At 40.7% G+C, this 23,405-nt stretch overlaps 1 long non-coding RNA gene across 1 annotated transcript in view; it reads left to right on the top strand.

Moving 5' to 3' along the window:
* Positions 1 to 23,405, top strand: part of LOC119246294 (uncharacterized) — a 175,937-nt gene that overhangs the window by 128,815 nt on the left and 23,717 nt on the right. The window contains exons 5-7 of the long non-coding RNA XR_005125484.2: positions 9,085 to 9,279; positions 15,377 to 15,486; positions 18,016 to 18,138. This is a non-coding gene — a long non-coding RNA (uncharacterized LOC119246294). The remainder of the gene's footprint in view (positions 1 to 9,084; positions 9,280 to 15,376; positions 15,487 to 18,015; positions 18,139 to 23,405) is intronic.

The following is a 23,405-nucleotide window of genomic DNA, read 5'->3' as shown; positions in this document are numbered from 1 at the left end:
ATTTATAAGACAAGCAATTTTAATTATAAACACAACTTGGTTGTGCCATTTTTTAGCTTTTTTTATTTTTAATACTTCCCCAGCTTTGAGATATAATTGAAATATCACGTTATGTAAATGTAAGGTGTACATGTTGATTTGATATATATTGCAAATTGATTACCAACATAATATTAGTTACCACCTCCATCCCATCACATAGTAGAACTGGTCTTTTAACAAGATCCCCATGTGATTTATATGCATATTAAAATTTAAGAAACACCAGTCAAGATTCTTTACACACGATCTTCCTATCCCATAGCTTAAAAAATTGATTTAGAAGCATATTGGCACCTTATCCCAAATATGTTCCCCTCGAATTAAAATTTAAAAACACTAAAATGTTAATGCCTTTCGTTTTCCCTCATTTTGAAGGAATAATTTTCCGCATGATATCCCCCTTGATTTTCTCATTTTTAGTCATACATTTTATTCATCATTCCAGAAAGTGATTCTGTGAAATAAGAGGATGTAAGCCTGTTCCTCTCAACCTCCAGGGACTATGTGTAAAACCATCAGTCACACCCCTTATGAGGCAACTAACTTTTCATTGTCCATGTGAAGTTCTTTTGTGTCCTCAAGGATGGGTTTTGCACACAAGATATTATTCAGAGGCTAATTTGGTTCTTGGAAATAATTTGACTCAAATTAAATAAATTAAAAAATTTAAAAAACAAAATCTTGAAACTTAAGTTCAACTTATAAATCTTGTTAATTTCTTTATAAATATAATTGCACTTTTATCAATACTTTTACAGTGACTTTTACAAGTAATAAAATTCTCTTAAAGAATTTTAAACCAAATTTATACATTTAGCATATTTTATTTTCTGTTTATATCAATTGTTTCCTAACAACTTCCCCCCAAGAATGTCACAGATCCTAGTAAATCTAATAAATAAAACTTCTAAATAAATTCTTTCAAATGTTCTAATACTGTTTGCAAACTTCTAATACTGTCATCACAAGCTAAAATCAATTCCTTATGTACATATTTTAAATTAGAAACATAAGTTTAATCTGTTATATAATCAAACACTAATTATCTTAAACATTACAAATAGAACTACACAGAATCCCACATGTATCACAAAAACATACTGAGGGTTTGATTAATTATCCTTCTCTATACTTATCTGTAATTCTTAGGGTTAAAACAGCGTTAATTTTTGCGTAGAACTGAGGTATAGGCCAGAGATGTTGGGTGGGGGGTTAAAAGGATTCACCAGAGACAGAGAGGGGTGCAGAACAGGCAGATTTACTGAAATAACGCTACTTAGGGGACCAGTGGGCTACTCAGGAGAAGTCTGCTGGACCATATGTGGGTTAGCTCACTGGGATTGAACTCAGAACTCAGGTCATTGAGGTAATGTTGCTGAGACTTAACCCCTAGGTCATCAGGGACGACCCTAAAGCAGTGGTTTTTACCAGAGGTCATTTTGTTCCCATGGCACATTTGCCAACGTCTGGGAACATTTGCTTATCAGAACTGGAGTGGGTAAATGCTACTGATTATTAGGCTGAGACCAGGGATGCTGTTAAACCTCCTACTCACTAAGAAAAAGAGTGAAGACTCAAATTTTTAAAATCAGAAATGAGGGGCCTCTCTGGTGGTGCAAGGGGTTAAGACGCAACCTATGAAGCTGTGTGCAGCCACTGCAGCATGAGTTCAATTCGCCAGCCAGGGAGGTGACCCACATGGTGCAGCAGACCTCTCCTGACTCACCCACTGGTCCCCTCAGCAGTGTATTTCAGTCCGTCTGCCTGTCCTTTTCCCCCACTCTGTCTCTGGTGAATCCTCTCATCCCCCGCATCTCTGACCAGTACCCCAGCTCTTGTATGAATGAATAAATAAATAAATAAATAAATAAATAAATCTAAAAAAAAAAATCAGAAAGGAAAGTAGAGACGTTACTACCAGCTTTAAGGAGATAAAGATGATTATAAAGGAACACTATTAACTGTGCCATCAAATTTGACAATTTAGATGAAAAGGACAAATTTCTAGAAAGTTAAAACCTACTGAAATTGATTCAAGGAGAAATAGAAAATTTCAGTACACCTGTGGCAGATACAGAGGCTGAGTAAGTAATCGAAAAGCCAATGCCCCTCTCCAAATCAAAGCCCAGCTCCATAAAGCTTTACTGGTGTATTTAATGAAGTATTTAAAGAAAAACTTGTACTAATCCTTTGCAAACACTTACATAACTTGAAGTGGAAGAGACACTTCCAACTTGTTCTGTGTGATCACTATAACCCCGACAACAAAACCAGACAAAGATATCTTAAGGAAGAAGACCATAGACCAATATCTGTCATAAATACACAAAAATCCACAGCAAAATATGAATCCATCAACATACAAAGAGGATAATACTCCATGACCAGGTGTGATTTATCCGGGGAATGCAAGATTGCATGCAAAATTAATAATCATCTCAACAGAAGCAGGAAGAAGTATTTGAAATAAAATTCAGCACTTCCTCATGATAAAAACATTCAACAAACTGGTAATGGAAGATTATTTTCTAACTTGATAAATAGCATCTTATAAACTCACAGCTAACATCATACTTAATGGTGAAAGACTGAATGGGTTCCCCTAAAATTAGGAACAAAACAAGGATATCTGCTATTGATATTTCAATTCAACATTGTAGTAAAGCTTCTAAGGAAAGGTTCCAGGAAAATTAGGCAAGGGAAAAAAAAGGCAGCCAACTCGGGAAAGAAACAAAACTATCTCTATTTACAAATAATGTAATCTTTTATATATAGATATATAATATTTTATATATCTATATATATGTACATATATGCATATAACAGAAAATCACAAGTAGTCCTCTAAAATCTACCAGAATAAACATGTTTCAAAAGGTTGCAGGATGTATAATCATTATACATTCATTGTATTTCTGTATACATACAATGAATATTTTAAAATTTTTTTAAAAATTCTATTTATAATAGCATTGAACAGAATAAGTCAATTTGGAATAAAATGAAAGAAATTAAAGATTTATATTCTGAAAAATATAAAACATCATCAAAAGAAATTAAAGACCTAAATGGACATACATCAATTTTCATGGATCAAGAGAGTTAATATCCTTAATAGTTCCCAAGTTGATCTATAGATCGAATGCAGTCTATCAAAATCTATGCTGACTTTTTTATAGAAATTAACAAGCCAATCCTGAAATTCGTATGGATATGGAACAGACCTGGAATAACCAAAAAGATCTTCAAAGAGAATAACAAATTTGCTTGAGACTCACCGATTTCAAAACTTACTACAAAGTTACATTAATCAAGACAGTGTGGTACTGGAATATAGATCAATGGAATGGAATTAATAATCCAGAAATAAACTCTTACATTTAAAGTCAATTGATTTTTCAACAAGGGTGCAAAAACAATTCAACAGAACAATAATTTAAAAAATGGATATCCACATGCAAAAGAAATAAGTTGCATCCCTAGTTCGCACCATGTATAAAAATTAACTCTAAATGGATCAAATACTGAATTTAAGTTTAAAAACTATAAAACTCTGAGAAGAAAACACAGGCCTATGTCATCCTGACCTGGGAATAGGCAGTGTTTCTTAGACATGATACCAGAAATACAAGAAAAAAAAAAGATAAATTGTACTTTACACAAAATTAAAAATCATTCTACAGCATCTATCAAATAAAAAGACAACTCACAGATTGAGAGAAAATATTTGCAAATCATGTATCTTATCAGGAACTTGATCTGGAAAAATATAGAGAACTCTTAGAACTCAATAATAAAAAGACACCTCAATTTAAAATTGGGCAAAGGACCTCAATAGACATCTCTCCAAAGAAGATATACTGATTTTCAATAAACACAAGGAAATTTGTTCATCATCATTAGTCCTAAAGAAGAAGCAAATCAAACCTTAATGAAATACCACTAGGACGGCTATATTAAAATGAGAGATAATAAGTGTTGGTAAGAACATGAGAAATTGGAACCCTCATGTACTGTTGGTGGGAATAGAAAATGGAGCAGCTGTTATGGAAAGCAGTCTGGTATTTTCTCAAAAGGTTACACATAGTTACCATATGGTGCAGCAATTCCGCTCTTTGACATATACCCAAGGGCACAAAACCTTGCACATGAATGTTCAAAGCAGCATTATTCATGATAGCTGAATCAGTCCAAATGCCCATCAACTGATGAATAGATAAACAAAATAGGGCACATCCATACAATATTATTTGGCCTTGAAAAGGAGTGAAATACAAATACATGCTACCATATGAATGATCCTTGAAAACATGTTAATCAGTGAAAGAAGTAATGAAAAGTCACATATTGTCTATTGCAGGATTCTGCTTATATGAAAGATCCAGCATAGGCAAATCTATTGAGACAGAGAATAGACCAGTGGTTGACTAGGGATGGATGGAACAGGTGCATCAAGGAAGGTCTGAAGGAAAATGGGAAGTGACTGTAATGCTTACGGAGTTTCTTTTCAGGGTGATGAAATGTTCTAAAATTTATTGTGGTGATGGTTGCACAACTCTATGAATATACCAAAACCATTGAACCTTACACTTTAAATGGGTGAATCATAACTTATGTGAATAACACCTTCATACAGTTATTGAAAAAATCATTTAAAAAGGCATTGGTTAAGTCCTTATCAAATTATCTAGAACTAATATACCAAAATGAATACATAAGGGATCCCTAGGGTGATCAAAATTATAAATTCCCATACAAAGTGTTCCCTTTAAGTTATTTCTGTAACAGCAAAACATTTGTTGGGTGTGTTTGTTTATAAACAATCTTCACTTAGTCCATATGTTCAAGACTCCCAAAGTCTTTGAAAGCATTGCTTCAAATAATGTATTCATCATGAGAAATACTAAATTAATTTTGAAGTTTTAATATGTTTCTGTTTGTTTACTCAGATTAAAAACTTTCATAAAAGGAGAAGGAAACAAATCAAGAAATAGATGGGGATGGAAAGTTGTCTGCATTCCCCACTTTGACCTTTCCCATCCTTCTGTTGTTTTTTTTTTTAAGATTTATTTATTTATGCAGACAAGAACTAGGGTACAGGCTAGAGGTGTGGGGGGTGAGAGGATTCACTAGACAGAGGGGGAAACAGAATAGGCAGATCGACTGAAATACACTGCTGAGGGGAGCAGCGGGCGAGTCAGGAGAGGTCTGCTGCACCATGTGGGTCAGCTCCCCGGCTTGGGATCGAACTCATGCTGCAGGGACTGTGGCGAGCTTCATAGGTTGCATCTTAACCCCTTGCGCCACCAGGGAGGCCCTATGTTGGAATCTTTTAGTGCTTAAAAAAAAAAATTGATAAAACAGGTCTTCTCTATCTCCAAAGCACTTAAAAAGAGCAATTCTTTCTTCTTTCCTTCCTTCCTTTCACAAATTCTGCTTGATTAACTATTAAGTACTAACTACTTAATCTTTTCTTTAGTTTTCTTTTCATAATCCAGTTTTGCTGCCTTCCTTGTGTTCTTCTCAGAACCTAGTTTTTGTAGTCTTTCCTAAAATAATTTATTCAACTTCCTTATCCCCACTAATACTTAAATGGTGGGTAAAAGATAGAAAATGTTATTACCATCCTTCTCCAGGGACAGAATCTTAGTTTTATTCTACATGACAAGACTGTCCTACCTTCCAGTTAAGATTGACCAATATGATATAAAAAGAAGTTTCTGGATGGTACTTTTAGGAAGTCTTTTTAGAAAGGGATAGAAGCTGGTATGAGCCTTTTGCTTTTCTTTCTTTGTTCCTGACTGGAATACATCTGTGACGATTTGAGCTCCTGCTGCCATGTTGGACTCTGAGTATAACTTGGAGATGGTATACACATGCTTAGGATGATAAAACAAAGAGACTGAAGGGAATTCAGTTCTTGTTGTTCATAAGAGTTCCTGCCTAGTATTGGACTGCCTATTTCAGGATTTATTATACACGAGGGAAAAATCAACGCCTATGAGTTTAACCATTGTTATTTTGGGTTTTATGTTACAGGATAGCCAAATCTAATACAAAATACTACTTCTAATGGTGTTTGCATTTTAACAGGCAATAAGAATTTAACCTAAAAAAATGAAACCCTATCCCCAAGTTTCAGGCAAAGATTTTTCAGGTAGGATTTTGAGGTATTATTAGATCTTCTTTGGGATTTTGTGATCCTTTTTGGAATGCAGCCTTAGTATCTATAAAATTAGAAGCTGTGTTTTGTAATTATTTCTATCTTGCCAACTCTGCAATGTCATTCAATCTACAAGATAACATTTCAAGTGTTATTTTATTATGCAATCATTCATTTCAATGGCTGATTATTCACTTAAATGGTTAAGTGCAAAAAAAACCCCACTTTATGTAAGTACATAAATGTTTAATTATCAAGTTGATTGGTCTTGATAAAAAATCCTGTACCTTTTCAAAAGTACATTTCAGACTTGTGCACTGTGATGACCTGTGTTATCTGTTTGTTTTCTGGGTTTTTGCTGAGGAAATTAAAATCTAGAATTGGCTTTTTTGATAAGTCACAGTTATACTGCCCACGGCAGAACATATCCAGGTGGTGACCTGGTGTCTGGAGCAAGGTAGCTCCAATAAGAAGCTATTGGGGGGCCTCCCCGGTGGCGCAGCGGTTGAGCGCTGGGTTGCGAAGCTGCCCGCGGCCTCTGCGGCGCCAGTTCAATCCCCGGCTGCTCCCCGGCCACCGGAGGAGGATCCCACATGGTGCGCAGACCTCCCTGCCACCCGCTGCTCCCCTCAGCAGTGTACTTCAGTCCTTCTGCCTGCTCTGCTCCCCACTCTGGCTCTGGTGAATTCTCTCACCCTCCCGCGCTTCTGACTGTACCCAGTGCATGTATAAACAAAACAAACAAACAAATATAATAATAAATAAATAAAAACATGCCTCTATAAAAAAAAACTATAAAAAAAAAAAGAAGCTATTGGGCTGCTTAGTCACAACACCATTTAAAAAGTCATTCCTATCAACTTGGAAACTATATGTAAGAATTCCAATGGCTAAGAAAAAATGATTCATGAGGGTTGAGAACAGGAAAATTAGACTACATTTATGTGTTATTTAAAATCTGTTACGTGTGTGGTTGTCTCACACATCATTTGGTTATGACTTATGTCTAGGAATATAGATCTCAGGACAAGCTTTGAAATATATTTTCTTCTAAGAAATTGGGAGCCAGTGTGAAGTTGCATTTCTAGTTTCTATTTCCAATCTCCACTCTGATTTTGGAAGCATATTAATTCACCCAAACACAAGAACATCTATCCATCTATAAAATTAGATCATAAATATTCAAGTTTCCCAAAAAGTGCATTTGAGTTGCTGAGCCCCTACCAATAAAGAAAGCCCTTCTCTACACAGACCTTGTAAAGACATGAACAGCATCTTGCTGACATTTACCTAATCACAGTTTCCAGAAGTGCCCCTAAATGTTTATTTTGGTTTAAAGGGGAAAAAATTGCTTGCCAGTTACTATAATGTGTGCTTGTGTGAAACTGAACCCCTTGAGAATTTCTAATTATACATTTATGAAGAAGAAGTAGTAATCCCATGGAGCACTTTGAGAGTCATGAATATGTAGATAAAACTACAGAAGATGTGTCTTACAGTCAAGGGTGAAAATAATCAATGTTCACCTGAAAAATAGCTAACTGTGTGTGTGTGAGATCCACCTCCCTTTAAATAAAGTCAAACAGACATTTTAAATCAAACAAATAAAAATATAACATTTAGGAGAAGGCAGTAAGTAAAGAAGTAAACAGCTCTGTAGCAGATAGTTCCAAGATCAAATATTAACTTATTAGTCAGAGTTCCAACAGGAAACAGAAGGCACACTCAGCTGAGAGCTGTGAAGACTATTTAATGAAGAGACTATGGAGGTGTGTGCAGGGTTTAGGGAAGTCAGCAAGAGAGGGTAGTACTTACTGGAAAGGCGCAGGGGAAGAAGTGGTGTTACCAATGCCCTGTGAGAGCTGGAGTTATGGGGAGGGGGCGACTAACAGAAGCTGTAAGTTGTGAAGGGAAGCATTTTCTACTATAACCATGTTAGTAGCTGGAGAAAGGAGAACTGGGCAGAAACACCTCAACCGCTTTCTCTCTCTTCTTCCACTCTCTAGTCTCCTGGGGTGACCCCCATTGGGCAAACCTAAACAAAATCCTAAGGATAAGAGAGTCTAGGGTACAGTGCATTGCCGGAATGGGTTTGAAAAGGGGGTACAGGTAGAGAATACCCAGCATGCTGTAAAATCTGTAAATGGGGATAAAAACATTACCTACTGGGGGCCTCCCTGGTGGTGCAAGGGGTTAAGACACAAACTATGAAGCTTGCTGCAGCCACTGCAGTATGAGTTCAATCCCCTGGCTGGCCAGGGAGCAACCCACATGGCGCAGCAGACCTCTCCTGACTTGCCCACTGCTCTCCTCAGCAGTGTATTTCAGTCAGTCTGCCTGTTCTGATCACTCTGTCCTGGTGAATCCTCTCACCCTCTACAACTCTGGCCTGTACCCCAGTTCTTGTATGCATAAATAAATAAATCTTTAAAAAAAAGAAAAAAAAAATTGGGGCCTCCCCGGTGGCGCAGCGGTTGAGCGCTGGGTTACGAAGCTGCCCGCGGCCTCTGCGGCGCCAGTTCAATCCCCGGCTGCTCCCCGGCCACCGGAGGAGGGTCCCACATGGTGTGCAGACCTCTCCTGCCGCCCGCTGCTCCCCTCAGCAGTGTACTTCGGTCCTTCTGCCTGCTCTGCTCCCCGCTCTGGCTCTGGTGAATTCGCTCACCCTCCCGCGCTTCTGACTGTACCTAGTGCATGTATAAACAAACAAACAAACAAATAAATAAACACGCCTCTATAAAAAAAAAAAGATGGCATTTGTCATCAATCACGGTTTAAAAAAAAAAAAAGAAAAAAAAATTGCCTACCTCCTAAATTTGTTTTGAGGATTAAATGGCACAGTGCATTCACAATTCTTTCTTTTTTGTTTCTTAATGCAGTGCATAGAAGAAGCATCCACAGAAGAAGTTTGCTATTATTTTTATTGGCATGACTGTGTTCCATAACATAACAAGTGGTGGGTCACACAGCCACTTCATCTCATTTAAGTCTGTACACGCACAGGAGCCATTCAACAAAGCAGAAACCAAAGAATGTAGAGGAATTCCTCCTTCCCCCTCTGGAAAAATAATAAGGTAAAAGTCCAAGTTTTTTCTCTTTTGATTTGCAGGTGGATTCATAAAATATTAGTATTCTAGCGTGAACTCCCAAAATTCTTCCCCCTCCACCCTCCTGCCTTTGATGCCTGAAATTCCTCTATAGAGAACTAAAGCTTTTCCTTCTGCAACTGAAATCAAGACATGAAATGAAAATGGCCCTTGGGAAAAGAGCCTGTTGGCCAAGAGTTCAGCTGCTTTTCAGGCAGCAAGATTCATGGTGTTTCTTTTTTTTCTTTTTTTTTTTTTTCATTTTTTTGGGAAATGTATTATTTTTTATTGAGGTTACTTTGGTTTACAACACTGTATATGATTTAGGGGTGTACGTTCACACCACACCCTCCACCAAAGCACCCACAGCCTTCTACCACAGTCCACTGAGCCCCTCCTCACTTTACTCCCCATCCCCCAACCTCCCACTCTGGTAGTTCAGTTCTGCAGTGAGATTTCTAGGGTTTGTTTTGGTTTAGTGTTGTCTGTTTCTTTGCTTTCTTTCTCTGTATTCCACATATGAGTGCAATTATGTGCTATTTGTCTTCTCATCCCCTCCACATCCATCCATGTTGTTGTAAATGGCAAGAGTTCATCTTTTCTTTTAATAGCTGAATAGTACTCCATTGTGTCTATAGGACAGTATTCTGTGGCTTATGTAGACCACATCTTCCACTCATCTGTCCTTGGGCACTCAGGTTGTTTCCATAAATTGGCAACTGTGAATAGTGCTCAGGCAGCAAGTTTTGCTACAGGAATGAATGCACTTCCTTTAACTCCGGGGCCATGTGGAGACTGACAGTGGCAAGAGAAATGGGAGTGCTTCCCACTGCTATACCAGCAAAGGAAGTTTCCCCAGGCCTGGGCTGAATTAAAAGGGGTGTGACTCGAGGCAGGGTGAGGCAGTAAGGCCAGCTGCAGGAGAGAGCCTGGACAGTTCTGGAGCCAAGGTCAGAGCTGGGAAGTCAATTTCATGTGTGCCATCCAAAAGGTGAGGCCAGGACAGAAACCTAGTGTGGAATGTGAGTTGTGTCTACTGGTGATGGTCAAAGAATTTAACAACAGGTGTAGTAATTCATAGATGCAGATATAGAAATATACAGAGAGATGGAGACAGAGACATGCTTGGCTCTAAAACATATATTAATTTGGATATATTGATATCTATTACATATTAGTAAAAAATTAAATGCCTATAATTCCTATTAAACAGCTAGTTAAATCATTCCTCAAATAATTCTAATAATTTCTAAATTATTTGCTGAATTTTAGAAAATATTGATGTGGTCTTTTATTTGACATGGCTGTTACTGCCAAATAATGCCTCTGAGTGAGCAGTGATTTGACACAGGGAGCAACATCAAATTCTTTAACAACTACACCATTGAATGGATAGCCATTAGCTTGCAGCCTCGATTCTAGATAATGATTTTAATATATTCTTCATGGCGCTGACACCTTTGTCAGCTTCAGCTGAACTTACAGTGTTGACATTTGAAGACTCCCTGGCTCTTATACTTCTGTTTGAGAATTTTATAAATTCAGCATCCTTTTTATTTTCATGACATTTCATGAGTAAGTCCTGACAACCACTTATGGAATTCTATATAAAATGAGTTGTCTTAATTAAAAAAAAAAAAAATTGGTGTCCTTTAAGGCAAACAGATTCACAAACATCTTTTGGTCAAACTTCAGATTTCCACATGTATTTTTCCTCGTATCTTTCATTACATGACCCATTCATTTTATTTTTTTTTTTTTTAATTTTTTTTTTTTTTTTAAAGAGGCATGTATTTTTATTTATTTATGATTTATTTATTTATTTGTTTGTTTTGTTTATACAAGCACTGGGTATAGTCAGAAGTGCGGGAGGGTGAGAGAATTCACCAGAGCCAGAGCGGGGAGCAGAGCAGGCAGAAGGACCGAAGTACACTGCTGAGGGGAGCAGCGGGCGGCAGGAGAGGTCTGCGCGCCATGTGGGACCCTCCTCCAGTGGCCAGGGAGCAGCCGGGGATCGAACTGGCGCCGCAGAGGCCGCGAGCAGCTTCGCAACCCAGCCCTCAACCGCTGCGCCACCGGGGAGGCCCGACCCATTCATTTTAGATAATTCTTTTTTTTTTTTTTTTTTTTTAGATTTATTTTTATTTATTTATATAAGCACTGGGTACAGTCAGAAGCACGGGAGAGTGAGAGAATTCACCAGAGCCAGAGCGGGGAGCAGAGCAGGCAGAAGGACCGAAGCACACTGCTGAGGGGAGCAGCGGGCGGCAGGAGAGGTCTGCGCGCCATGCGGGACCCTCCTCCAGTGGCCGGGGAGCAGCCGGGGATCGAACCGGCGCTGCAGAGGCTGCGGGCAGCTTCGCAACCCAGCGCTCAACCCCTGCGCCACCGGGGAGGCCCTCATTTTAGATAATTCTTTTTTGTTTGTTTGTTTGTTTATACATGCACTGGGTACAGTCAGAAGCGCGGGAGGGTGAGAGAATTCACCAGAGCCAGAGCAGGGAGCAGAACAGGCAGAAGGACCGAAGTACACTGCTGAGGGGAGCAGTGGGCGGCAGGAGAGGTCTGCGCGCCATGTGGGACCCTCCTCCAGTGGCCCGGGGGAGCAGCCGGGGATCAAACCGGCGCTGCAGAGGCCACGGGCAGCTTCGCAACCCAACGCTCAACCGCTGCGCCACCGGGGAGGCCCTTAGATAATTTTTTTTTTTTTTTTTTTTTTTTTATCTTAAATTTTATTTTTATATTCCCCCATACAATTGCAAACGCCCCATTCTGACCCCAATCCTTCCCCTCCCGCCCCCCACCCCCAAAAAGTGTCTCTGGTTCATAGTTTTTTGTTGATTTTGATTTTCACTTTCTTATATTCATTTTCCTGGTCCCTTATTTAAGTTTTCTAGATTCCTGCTATGAGTGAGACCATCCGGTATTTTTCTTTTTCTTTTTGGCTTATTTCGCTGAGCATGATCCCTTCCAGCGCCATCCATGTTGCTGCAAATTGCATGTGTTTATCTTTTTTGAATGCTGAGTAATATTCCATGGTATATATGTACCACATCTTCTTGATCCAGTCATCTATTTTTGGGCATTTGGGCTGTTTCCAAAGCTTAGCTATTGTCAACAGTGCTGCTATAAACATAGGGGTGCAGGTGCTCTTTGGAATTGATGTTTCTGTGTCCTTTGGGTAAATACCTAGGAGTGGAATTGCTGGATCATATGGAAGCTCTATGTTTAGTAGATCCAGAAATCTCCACACAGCTCTCCATAGTGGTTGGACCAGTTTGCACTCCCACCAACAGTGCAGAAGAGTTCCTTTTTCTCCACATCCTCGCCAACATTTGTTGTTGCTAGTTTTTTTAATATGTGCCATTCTCACTGGTGTGAGATGGTATCTCATGGTAGTTTTGATTTGCATTTCCCTGATTGCAAGTGATGTTGAACATTTTTTCATATGTCTGTTGGCCATTTGCATTTCCTCTTCAGAGAAGTTTCTTTTTAGCTCTTCTGCCCATTTTTTGACTGGATTATTTTCTTTGTTGTTGCTGAGTCTCATCAGCTCTTTGCAGATTTTTGTGATCAGTCCTTTATCATTAGCGTTGGGTGCAAAAATGTTCTCCCAGTTGGTGGGGTTTCTCTTTGTTTTTGTTATTGTCTCTTTTGCTGTGCAGAAGCTCTTTAATTTGATGTAGTCCCAGCTGTTTATCTTTGTCTTCACTATCACTGCTTTGGGTGATGTGTCTGTAAAGATGTCTTTGATGTGCAAATCCCGTAGTGTTTCGCCTATATTTCCTTCTATGTATTTTATGGTTCCTTAGATAATTCTTAAAGCAAAAGAATAGTATTTCTTCTTAGAATGGATATTTTCTTAGTTTGAAAGGGTATGTCTTAATTCTTAATTTTTAATATATCATCCACCTCTCACATTTTGTTTTATTTTCTATACTCAATAATTTTTCCCTTTCATCAAATCAATCTGCCAGTTTTAATATCAAAACATTTCTTTCTTGGGGTAATTCTAATTTCTTAATATCAAAAGTTTTCTGTCTTATTGACATCTCAGTGTATCATTGACTTAAGCAAAATCTCTTAAAAATATTAATTTTTCCAATTATTTAATTAATTCCACTGAAACATTTCTATTAAACTGACTATGCCAGGTGGGATATCATTTCTTTTTTTTTTTTTTTTTTTTTTTTTAGAGATTTATTGATTGATTTATACATACATACATACAAGCACTGGGTACAGTCAGAAGCGCGGGAGGGTGAGAGAATTCACCAAAGCCAGAGCAGGGAGCAGAGCAGGCAGAGGACTGAAGTACACTGCTGAGGGGAGCAGCGGGCGGCAGGAGAGGTCTGCGCGCCATGCGGGACCCTCCTCCGGTGGCCAGGGAGCAGCCAGGGATCGAACCGGTGCTGCAGAGGCTGCGGGCAACTTCGCAACCCAGCGCTCAACCGCTGCGCCACTGGGGAGGCCCCCGGGATATCATTTCTAAACTGCCCCCCTAGGAGATCCAAATATTCTCATTTTCTTTATTTCAGATGTTTTCTTTTTGGCTGTTATTTTTGTATGGAATGTATATTATAAAATTTGGAGAAAGGATTTTCAGTGTTTTACTTCAGAGTTTGTTAAGCTTTTTTGTAATGGACCAAATGGAAAATTTTTTAAGCTTTGCAGGACACAGAGTGTCTGTAGTAACTCTCCAACTCTGATGTTGTGACGCTAACGCAGTCACAGGCAATCTATAAAGATGGGCTTGACTGGGTTCCAACACAGCTTTATATAATAAAGTTCCAATAAAAATTTGTTTATGGATGCTGTAATTTGAATTTTATATAATTTTCACATGTCATAAAATATTTTTTCTTTTTTGGTTTTCACAGGTCATACAAAATCAGACAGCACACCAGATTTGGTCCATGGGTCCAGAGAACAATCTGTTTTATCTGATTTACATTTTTATTGTATCCTCCAAGATCATTGAACTCAGTGACTTATTTCCTAATTAAAATATTCAGAAACTTTCCTAAAATTTTGGCCAAAGCTGCATTCTTTTTATCAGGCAATAAGGTTTTCTTGTAAATATTTATGCTTTAAATAATTTTTCCCAAATATCAACAATATAGTTTAATATAGAGTTTTATAATTTTTTTTTTATACAAGCACTAGGTACAGTCAGAATCACGGGAGGGTGAGAGAATTCCAAAGCCAGAGCAGGGAACAGAACAGGCAGACTGACGAAATACACTGCTGAGGGGAGCAGCAGGCGAGACAGGAGAGGCCCGCTGCACCATGTGGGATTCTCGCCGGCCAGCCGGGATCGAACCCGCGCTGCAGAGGCTGCGGACAGCTTCACAGTGTGTCGCTCAACCACCTGCGCCACCAGGGAGGCCCTTCTTTGTTTCATGTTTTCCTGAAACTCATTTTCTCATTTTACTAGGTATTTTACAATAAGGAGGTCTGTAAGTCTATATTACACTGATACACTCATATTAGTATTATTCTTCTTTGAAGTTCTCATAAAAATGTCCTTTCTGAGAAAACTTGATCAGTTGTAACTACAGAGTAGACAATGTGTTTGTGTATCTGATTGTGTTTTCTGTATCTTTCATTTCCCTTTTTTACATTTTGATCAAATATTTTGGGGGTACTTTTACTAATTATGGGGTCCTCCCTAGTGACCTCGGGGTTAAGTTTCAACATTATCACTGCTATGCCCTGAGTCGATCCCTGGTCAGGGAACCGACCCACATGGCACAATAGACCTCTCCTGTCTCGTGCTGCTCCCCTCAGCAGTGTGTTTCAGTATATCTGCCTGTTCTGCTCCCCTCGAACTTGTGCTGCAGTGGCTGCCAATAGTTTCACAGTGCTGACTTACCCCCTTGTGCCACCAGGAAGGCCCCTTGTTTGTTTGTTTGTTTGTTTTCAAAATAATCAAGGTGGGTTGTAACTATGGGATTACAAATTGTTTTACTTGTACTGATTCATCCATAGTATCAAAGGGCATTTCAAGCTGTTGTCACTTTATCAGAAGATGTAACAGACTATAGTTTACTATTGAAATAATTTCTTTGTTGTGTTCTTTCAGATCCAAAAATCTCATGTTGGAGATATTTTAAAAGAACATTGAAGAGCTTATCCAAGTTATATTGTCTCTCCATTTTCTAAACAGTTTTGAACTTATGAATAGCAATAATGGTATGTTTATTATAAAATTCGGAGAAAGAATTTTCAATGTTTTACTTGAGAGTTTGTTAAACTTTTCTGTAATGGAGCAAATGGAAAATTTTTTAGACTTTGCTGCACACTTACCACATGCACATTACTAGGTGTAATAACAAACCAATGCGTGACTGGAATTATTTAGAAGTCATTGCAACGAAGGCATTTGAGGATAATAATAAAATGATGGTTTCCCTAAAGCACAGAATGCTTCACAAAGAAAGTGCAATGCAGCCCCTCCAAATAAGGAATCAGTATCTTTCATGCATCACATATTTTTCATCTATCTACACACACACAGTTAAGGCTAACACATTGTTTCATACTGAAAAATGTTGCCCAGCCACTGTGTGCGACCACAGTGCGTTCCATGCTAATTCATGAGTATCTTTGGAACTCCAACTCGAAACAAGAAGGAAAGGAAAAAAGTGGGTGCTCGGACTCCTAGAAACAATACTTCATAGTGCAAGGATCAATTACATTAATTTAATTGGCAGGAAACGTTGATTTAAAAATGTGTATTTTCTCTTAGCACTTCTATAACTGAAATCTTCCCTGCACTCCAAAGCTATAGCTGTTTTTTAGGTCAATTGCTGTGTAACCACAAGCTTTTGTGGCAGTTGTCACAGCTGTCTTTTGTTTTAAGGACACGGGGTGAGTGATGTGTAGAAGCATTGCCCTGGAGCCTGCGCAGTGTTACCAGATGTTGTAGTTAGAGGTTGAGCCGTGCCAGGCTGAGCAATGGATTCCTTATGACAGAGGTGCCCAAATATACATTACTGGTTTTTTGGCCTGTATTTGTGATGTCTGTGACCCTCAAGTGTGGTGTCCAGGACTTCTCTGGCCTGCATCTAACAACATTTCTGAGAATGTGTGAAGTGTTGTACTTAGTGCTAAAGTAAACAGGTTTAAAAAGTCAAGTTACACATACACCATTGGAAGACAGACAGGGAAACGATGCAGTGTACTGAGTATTTCACTACAAGTGGACATGGGGGCTTGGGCGGAACAGGGGTTACCTAGCCCAACCTGGGGGAGGGAAAGGAGAGAAAAGATAGAGAATTCTCCAGAGGAGATCAAAGGAAGAAAGACAGTTGAGAGCATTTCAGGTAGAAGCAACAGCAAGGGAGGCAGAGGGAAGCAGGAAAATGTGGCATGTGTTGGATTGGGCAGAGACCAGATGAACCAGGCCTCAGAGGATGTAGTGAGAGTTCTGATTTAATCTTGAAGACCAGTTGGGGCCATGAAAGGTAGAAAGCAGAGGAATGATATAACCAGATGTTCATTTCCAAAGGAGTATTTGACAGGACGTTTTAGAGGATCAATTAGGCAGTACTAGGATTCAGGTCAGAACAAAGCTGTGGAGGTGGGGGGTTGAAATGACGGAGGGGACAGGTAGGACCCCTAGACTTTGGTGGCCAAATGTATCCGGGGAGACAGAGAGGGAGTCTTTAAGAAAGACTACCAAGTTTCTGGGGTTTGTGCCTTGGATAACTGGCTGGGTGTTAGATCCTCAAAAATGAAGATTATGAAAGAGAGAGAATTTCATAGAAGGAGAGTTCCACTTCAGACATGCTGAGCATGGATACACCCAAGTGGAACTGTCTAGAAGGGTTGATTCCATAGGTCTGAGAAGACTGTTCTGTACAGTGAATATAGATTTAGATTGAATATAGATTTCAGAGGGGAGGGTCATCTAAATATAGATGGTGGTTGAAATCTTGGAAATGGCCCCATCTATGGAGAAAGACTGGGATGGAAGAGGAAAAACAGAGTGGGAATGAGGCATGAGAAGGTAAGAGCAGAGGTATAAAGTCAAGGAGCTGAGAAGAGTGGAGAGGTAGAGACTGAGAACAAGACCTTGGAAAACTGCTATTTCCAGAGAAAGGAGGCAACCACAAGAAGCCCATGGAGAAGGCTGAAAACAAGCAATCAAAGATCAGGAGGGACAGGAGGAGAGGGTGGTGTCGCCAAGTCAGCATGGCAGAGTTCTGAGAAGGAGGCAGTGGCAGCACTAAGGTGTAACTGGAGTCAGCAATGCAGCCCTTAAGTGCCTTAGTGTGAGTTACTCTAAGTTGTGCTCAATGGATATCTACTGGTTTCATGAAATTGAGTTCAGTCAGACTTGGGTCAGTGCCCAGGCCACTCCAATAGGATAAAGGAAAAGGAGGAAAAGAAAAATCAACGGCTTGAATAATGACTGGGAGGTGAGAAGTGATAATCATAATAAAGACGCTGGCTAGAAAGGGAAGGGACATTGTCAGTGGTGGTTGAGAGAGAGCGCAAAAAAAGGGTTTGATTTGAAACTACGCTGCCAGCAGAGGGGCTGTCGTTGTTGAAGATGTGGGAGAACTGGAAGGGAGGGGATCCCCTGCCCAGGGGGATGTAAGGCAGACCCCACCTCACAGAAGTGGAAGAAAGACTATGAGGATTGAGGGGGAGGAATCTACTGTCTCTTGGAGAGAGTGCCAAGACCAGAGCTTTCTGTTTGGCTTCTGTTCTCAGTGCTGCATGTGGAGGTCACTTGCTGGAAGGAGAGGCCGTGAAACTTTGAAAGACTTGCTGGAGACAGTGGGAGAGAGAACGTGATCAGCGTGGGACTGCGGAGTCGAAGGCTTGACATTCTGGGTAAGTGCCTTGTTCTTTCCAGCTACCCTGCCCTGGCTTTATTGATATTGCCAAGTTGTGATGTCACCAAATATGAAATTAAAACTATATTGCCTATATTTTGTGCCTGGGGCTTTCTGGTTCCATTCTGCTGCTTCCTAGGCATGGCCAGCCACTTGACATCGACAGTTTGCTCCCACAGTAGTTGGCACAATCTGAACTGGGGATGAGAACAGTAAACAACCAAGCAGAGCCCCAGTAGTCCCCCATCAACCTTACAGATTATGAGTCCCCAAACAATTCCGCTTGGGTTCTTCGTCAACAGAGTTTACACAATCTAGTTACCAGCCCCTGGAGTCCTTTCAGTTACCTCCCTAGCCTTGGACCGTTTCGAGATTCTCCGCAGACTCTCTGCAGTGGTACCCTTCGTTACACAGATATTCAGTGTCCTTTCAGGTCTGATTTCTGAAGTTCCCTATTCCCTCCCGTGCTCACCCATGATCACCCTAGATGCCGTCTGGGCTGCTCTCAACCTCCCAGTACCCTTCTTTGCTGCTATGTCCCCAGCACCGCCCCGTGAGGTGGGCTTCGCTGGGCATGGTGCCAGCTATCCATGGGATTCACTTGGACGGGTGCTCCCCTACAGCAACAACCCCTCCAAGCTGGGCAGAGCCACACTGCCCCTGTGCGCCCATTCCACACACTAGTAGGCCTCTGTCTGGTTGCCCAGAGTCTAAGTAGTGTAGCCTTAAGCCCCTGGCCTCCCAAGTGTTCGGCCTTCCATTTGAGGAGTGTCTGTTCCCTCACTCTGTCTCTGGCAGTCGCCCAGCCTCTGGAGGCAGATGGCCCCATGGTTCTAGGCACTTGGCACGCGAATGTCTTTTCCTTCTAGTGAGCAGACCTGCATGTCACAGGCTGTTGGCCCTCTAGTTGGCCAGTTACCTCCCAAGTGACTATGTAGCATGTGTCCCATGCAGCCTATGTCCACGGAAATGTCCCTTCATCTCTGTGAGTCCTAACCACCAGTCAAGACAGAAACTGAATGCCACTTCCTCCATGTAAGCTTCCCTCACACCTGTGAGGAATGTCATGTTTTCCTTGTGTAAACTGCCATAGAGTCTCACCTGTGTTTTGAGTTCATTCATTCATTCAATAAATATTTACTGAGAATCTAGAACCAGACTCCATGCCAAGTGCTAGAACACGTGAATGAAAATACAAGTCTCAAACCTCACAGAACTTTCCAGAGTACTAGAAAACATTTGTGTACATGAACAATCTAATATTTTTTTAAAAAGTGTCCAGTAGGTAGTGTATTTGTTAACAATGTGGGCCCTAAAGTCAGATTTGCATCTCAGCTTCACAACTGACTGTGTGAGCTTGGACAAGTGTTTTAACCTCTCTGCGCCTTATTCTGCATCTGCAAAATGAGATAGCAATAATACCTCCTCGAGTAGAGACTATAGAAAGTGTTGTATATGTGAGTTTCCATTGTTATTGTCATATAATTGTTTTAACACAAACAAAGGGAAGTTAGAAAAGGGAAGGAGCCTTTAATTCTCTTGACTTTATGTTAGAGTTCTTTATGTGTGATTCTTATTTCCCCTACTGAATTCTAAGGTCCTCAGGAGCAAACTTCTATTTATAAACCGCGTACATGTTTGACTCAGTTACTTACACTCAGTTGTGCTCAATGAATATCTACTGGTTTCATGAAATTGGATTTGCCCAGATTTAGGTCAGCCCTGAGGCCACTTCAATTGGGTGTAAAAGTAACAGAAGCTGCCCCTGACCTCCAGACCAAATCCTGAGGGGCTCTGTGGGCCTGCGGTCATAGAAAGGAGCAAATGAAAATTTGAAAAAAGCTGCCTCACTCAGAGATGCCACATGTACAGCCTGGGCTTTACATTTATTCCCTGTTGTGCAGGCCGTCTCGAGTTGGCGTTTCTACTTCCATGATGTAAATGTATTTTTAAGGGTTGGTTACTTGGCTCTGGAGATCACTGGGTGGACCTCGGCATTCAAAAATCTATCCTGGGAGCTGTTAGCGCTTTCCCACTCCCTGCCCCCTTAATAAACTCACTGAAAGAAAACAAAAAGGTCAGTTTTTAGATCCACACAGGCAAGCGACTTATTGTTTCCCTAAGAAAGCCACTTCTCTCTTCTTAAAGTAAGTCGCCATTGACCTATTATGAAATTTTACAGAAATTCCTCAAATTTCTTAAATTTTAAGTCTCGTGGTTCTGAAAAGAAAATATGTCATGCTGGTTTTAATGTCGAATGGTTTCCAATTTGAAGTCCTGGCAAGTTTCTATGCTGGATTGAACCCTAGACAGACCTTGAATTAATTCTAGTAAATGATGGGGATGGATAGCTTGTCTGTTGCCAACCTCACTGGAGTAAGTTAAGGCAATTTGAGTTGATATGTTTTTCTTTCCTACCTTGGGCATTGCATGCCTGACTAATACCTTCATTACTATAATTTCCAGCCTTCTGTCACCTCATTAGAGAAGCATTGTAAAAATATGATTCCGTACGAGATAGGCGGAATGCTCATCATGAATTCCTCAAGGAAATTTGTATTATGGAGTATTTTAAAAGAAGCATGGATTAAAAACTGGAATTAGATCCAGGCAAGAATGGAGCAGTTGCTCACACACAAAGTTGTCTGTTTTGGAAGGTGAAGGTGTCATAGAATTTAGAGAGGAAAGTCAAGTCAGAGGTCTCCTTCCCAGCTCCTTATCGGGTGCCGAGGCCCGCCTACTTACGCGGGGCTGCAATACGTGGGTTTGCTCCAGGGGCAAACAGGTGTCTGTGTCAGGCTCTGTTGGTGCTCTATCCTTACTCCTTTCACCTTTACCTCTCCACCCCAGAACTCCTGCCATCTCTTCCAGAGACCTTTTTGTTGGAGAATATTCAGCCTACAGGCAGGGCAGGCCCAAAGTGCTTGAGAGTTATACTTCTGGAAGTAGCTCTAAGCCAATTGGTGAATAAATGCCCCAGCCTCCTGGGTCTTCCAGGGACAGCTCTGAGGCAGGCTTTTTATCACTCAGAGCTCTCCAAAGGGACTGATCTCTAGCACCGACACCAGTGACCTGCTTGCTCATGTTCCTGTTATTGGCTTCCTCTCTTTCCTCATCTCAATTCCCTGTTCCCCAACCCGTGTTCCCTGCGATCACCTCTCTAAGAAACTATTGGCACTTGGCTCCTTATCTCAGGGTCTGCTTCTGGAAGGACCTCAAGCCAAGACAATTCCTATTTCTGCAACTCTAGTTAGGTCCTTCCCACTCTTCTCCTTGATTGTTTTATACAGTCACCAACTGGCCTTCAGCCTGCAGTCTCTTTCCCTTCCTTTTTTTTTTTTAAAGGTATATTTATTTATGCATACAAGAGCTGGGGTACAGGCCAGAGATGCTGGGGGGGTGAGAGGATTCACCAGAGACAGAGCAGGGGACAGAACAGGCAGACTGACTGAAATACACTGCTGTGGGGAGCAGCAGGCGACAGGAGAGGTCTGCTGCACCATGTGGGTAGCTCCCTGGCCAGCCGGGGATCGAACTCGTGCTGTAGAGGCTGCGGACAGCTTCACAGTGCCGTGCTTAACCCCTTGCACCACCAGGGAGGCCCATTCCCTTCCTTTCTTAACACATATTGCTCCCAGATCATACTTCCTAGGAAAGCATTGCTCGGCTGTGTCATTCCCTGGCTCTAGGTCCTTTGCTGTTACCCTCGTTCTAAATGGGAACAAAAGTCGCAACCCCTGTCATTATCTGGTTGATACTCCTCCCCAGCCCTTGACCCACTGCTCCTGCTGACCTACCCTGCGCACAGTCACTAAATATTTGTACAATCAAAAAGCTTAAAGGAAGGTGAGAAAAGTGAGCAGGGCGTTATACTTCTACCTTTATCCTACTGAAAGTGAAGTTCACAGTATTTTTTTGCACTTACAAATTTCCTGTAAATAGAAGCAGTTTTTCCTTCCTCAGTTTTTTCATTCCAGAGATAGGGTTCTTATCAGTCCAATTGGAACAAAATTCCACATGTGAATGTCTTCCTGTAGTTTTTATACTGGAATTTCACTCCATTTCCAGTGGGGAATTAAGCCTCTGCGTTTCCAATTGCTTTTCTATTTTGTTAAAGCTTCAATAGGCACTGTAATGATAAACTTTTCACTAATGCAGACAGAGGGAGGGAGACCACATGCTCTATTGGACAGAGCAACAGAAGAGGCTTCAGCTCTGGCCTGGTTCTGCCCATAATAGGTTGGGTGATATTGAACAAATCATGCAATTTCTCTGAATGTCACTTTCCTCACTTCTATGTCAAGGAGTTTGTCTCAAAGATCCATTTGAGAGCTAATATGCTACCAGCAAGCTGGATGGGTAGACTCAAAGGCTCAGAGAGGAACCTAAACTTCTTCACATCTCCCATGGTTTTAGTTTAGTCAATCTAAAATTCCACTGAATTTTTGAAGCCCATAAAAATGATCAGTGAGTATTGTCATCAGGACATGAACTAGAGTCAGACTTAGTCTGTGTACCCCAGAAACCCCTGCCTCTCCCCTACCACCAGTATGTTCCTGATCTTCGTGCTGGATGACTATAACATGCTTAACTTGGTCCTGGCTTCCTTCTGAGAAAAATAAATATTAAATGTGAAATGAAAACCACACATGTAATAATGTTGGGATTAATGAGGTGTTGAATTATATTCTTACTTTGCTATTGTTGGCAAGTGTGGTATTCAGCTGAATTCAAATCTGTGGAACCATTCGTAAAACAGAAACGTTAGCCCAAAGTTTTTCATTCACTACGTGGCTTCTTATCCTACTGATGTGGGATGGTAAGGCTCTTCACATCTGGGAGGCAATGAAGGCAAGCAAGAGTACTGGCATGGCGTGGTCTGGGGGTACTGGGAAGCCCCCACACCCAGCCTCCATGTTTGACTAAACACAAAGAAAAGGGAAGAGAAGAGATAGGAAAGGAGAAGACAGGAGGGATGGGAGGGCAGACGTGGGGAGAGGAGAGGAGTCTGAAAAGGGATGTTTATTAAACCACATACATGCAATTTTGCACATAGTCATCCCAGTAACTCTTTGACAAGGTGTCATTTGTCTGATCACATATATGAAGAAACCAAGTCTTAGAAAATTAAGTGATACACCAAGGTCACATTGTTGCCAAGCCAGGGTTTAACCAAGGCTTTCTGGTTGTAACTCTAGCAGTCAGTGCAGCCACCACCCATCCTACTCTTAGAAACACAGGAACACATTCCAAAATGTGCTTTTT

Source organism: Talpa occidentalis, unplaced genomic scaffold (genome assembly GCF_014898055.3).
Source record: "Talpa occidentalis isolate TD23 unplaced genomic scaffold, MPIMG_talOcc4v2.1 talOcc4.15, whole genome shotgun sequence".
Taxonomy (NCBI): Eukaryota; Metazoa; Chordata; class Mammalia; order Eulipotyphla; family Talpidae; genus Talpa; species Talpa occidentalis.
The sequence above is the reverse complement of the archived record's forward strand: the minus strand, read 5'-3'. Positions and strand labels throughout refer to the sequence as shown.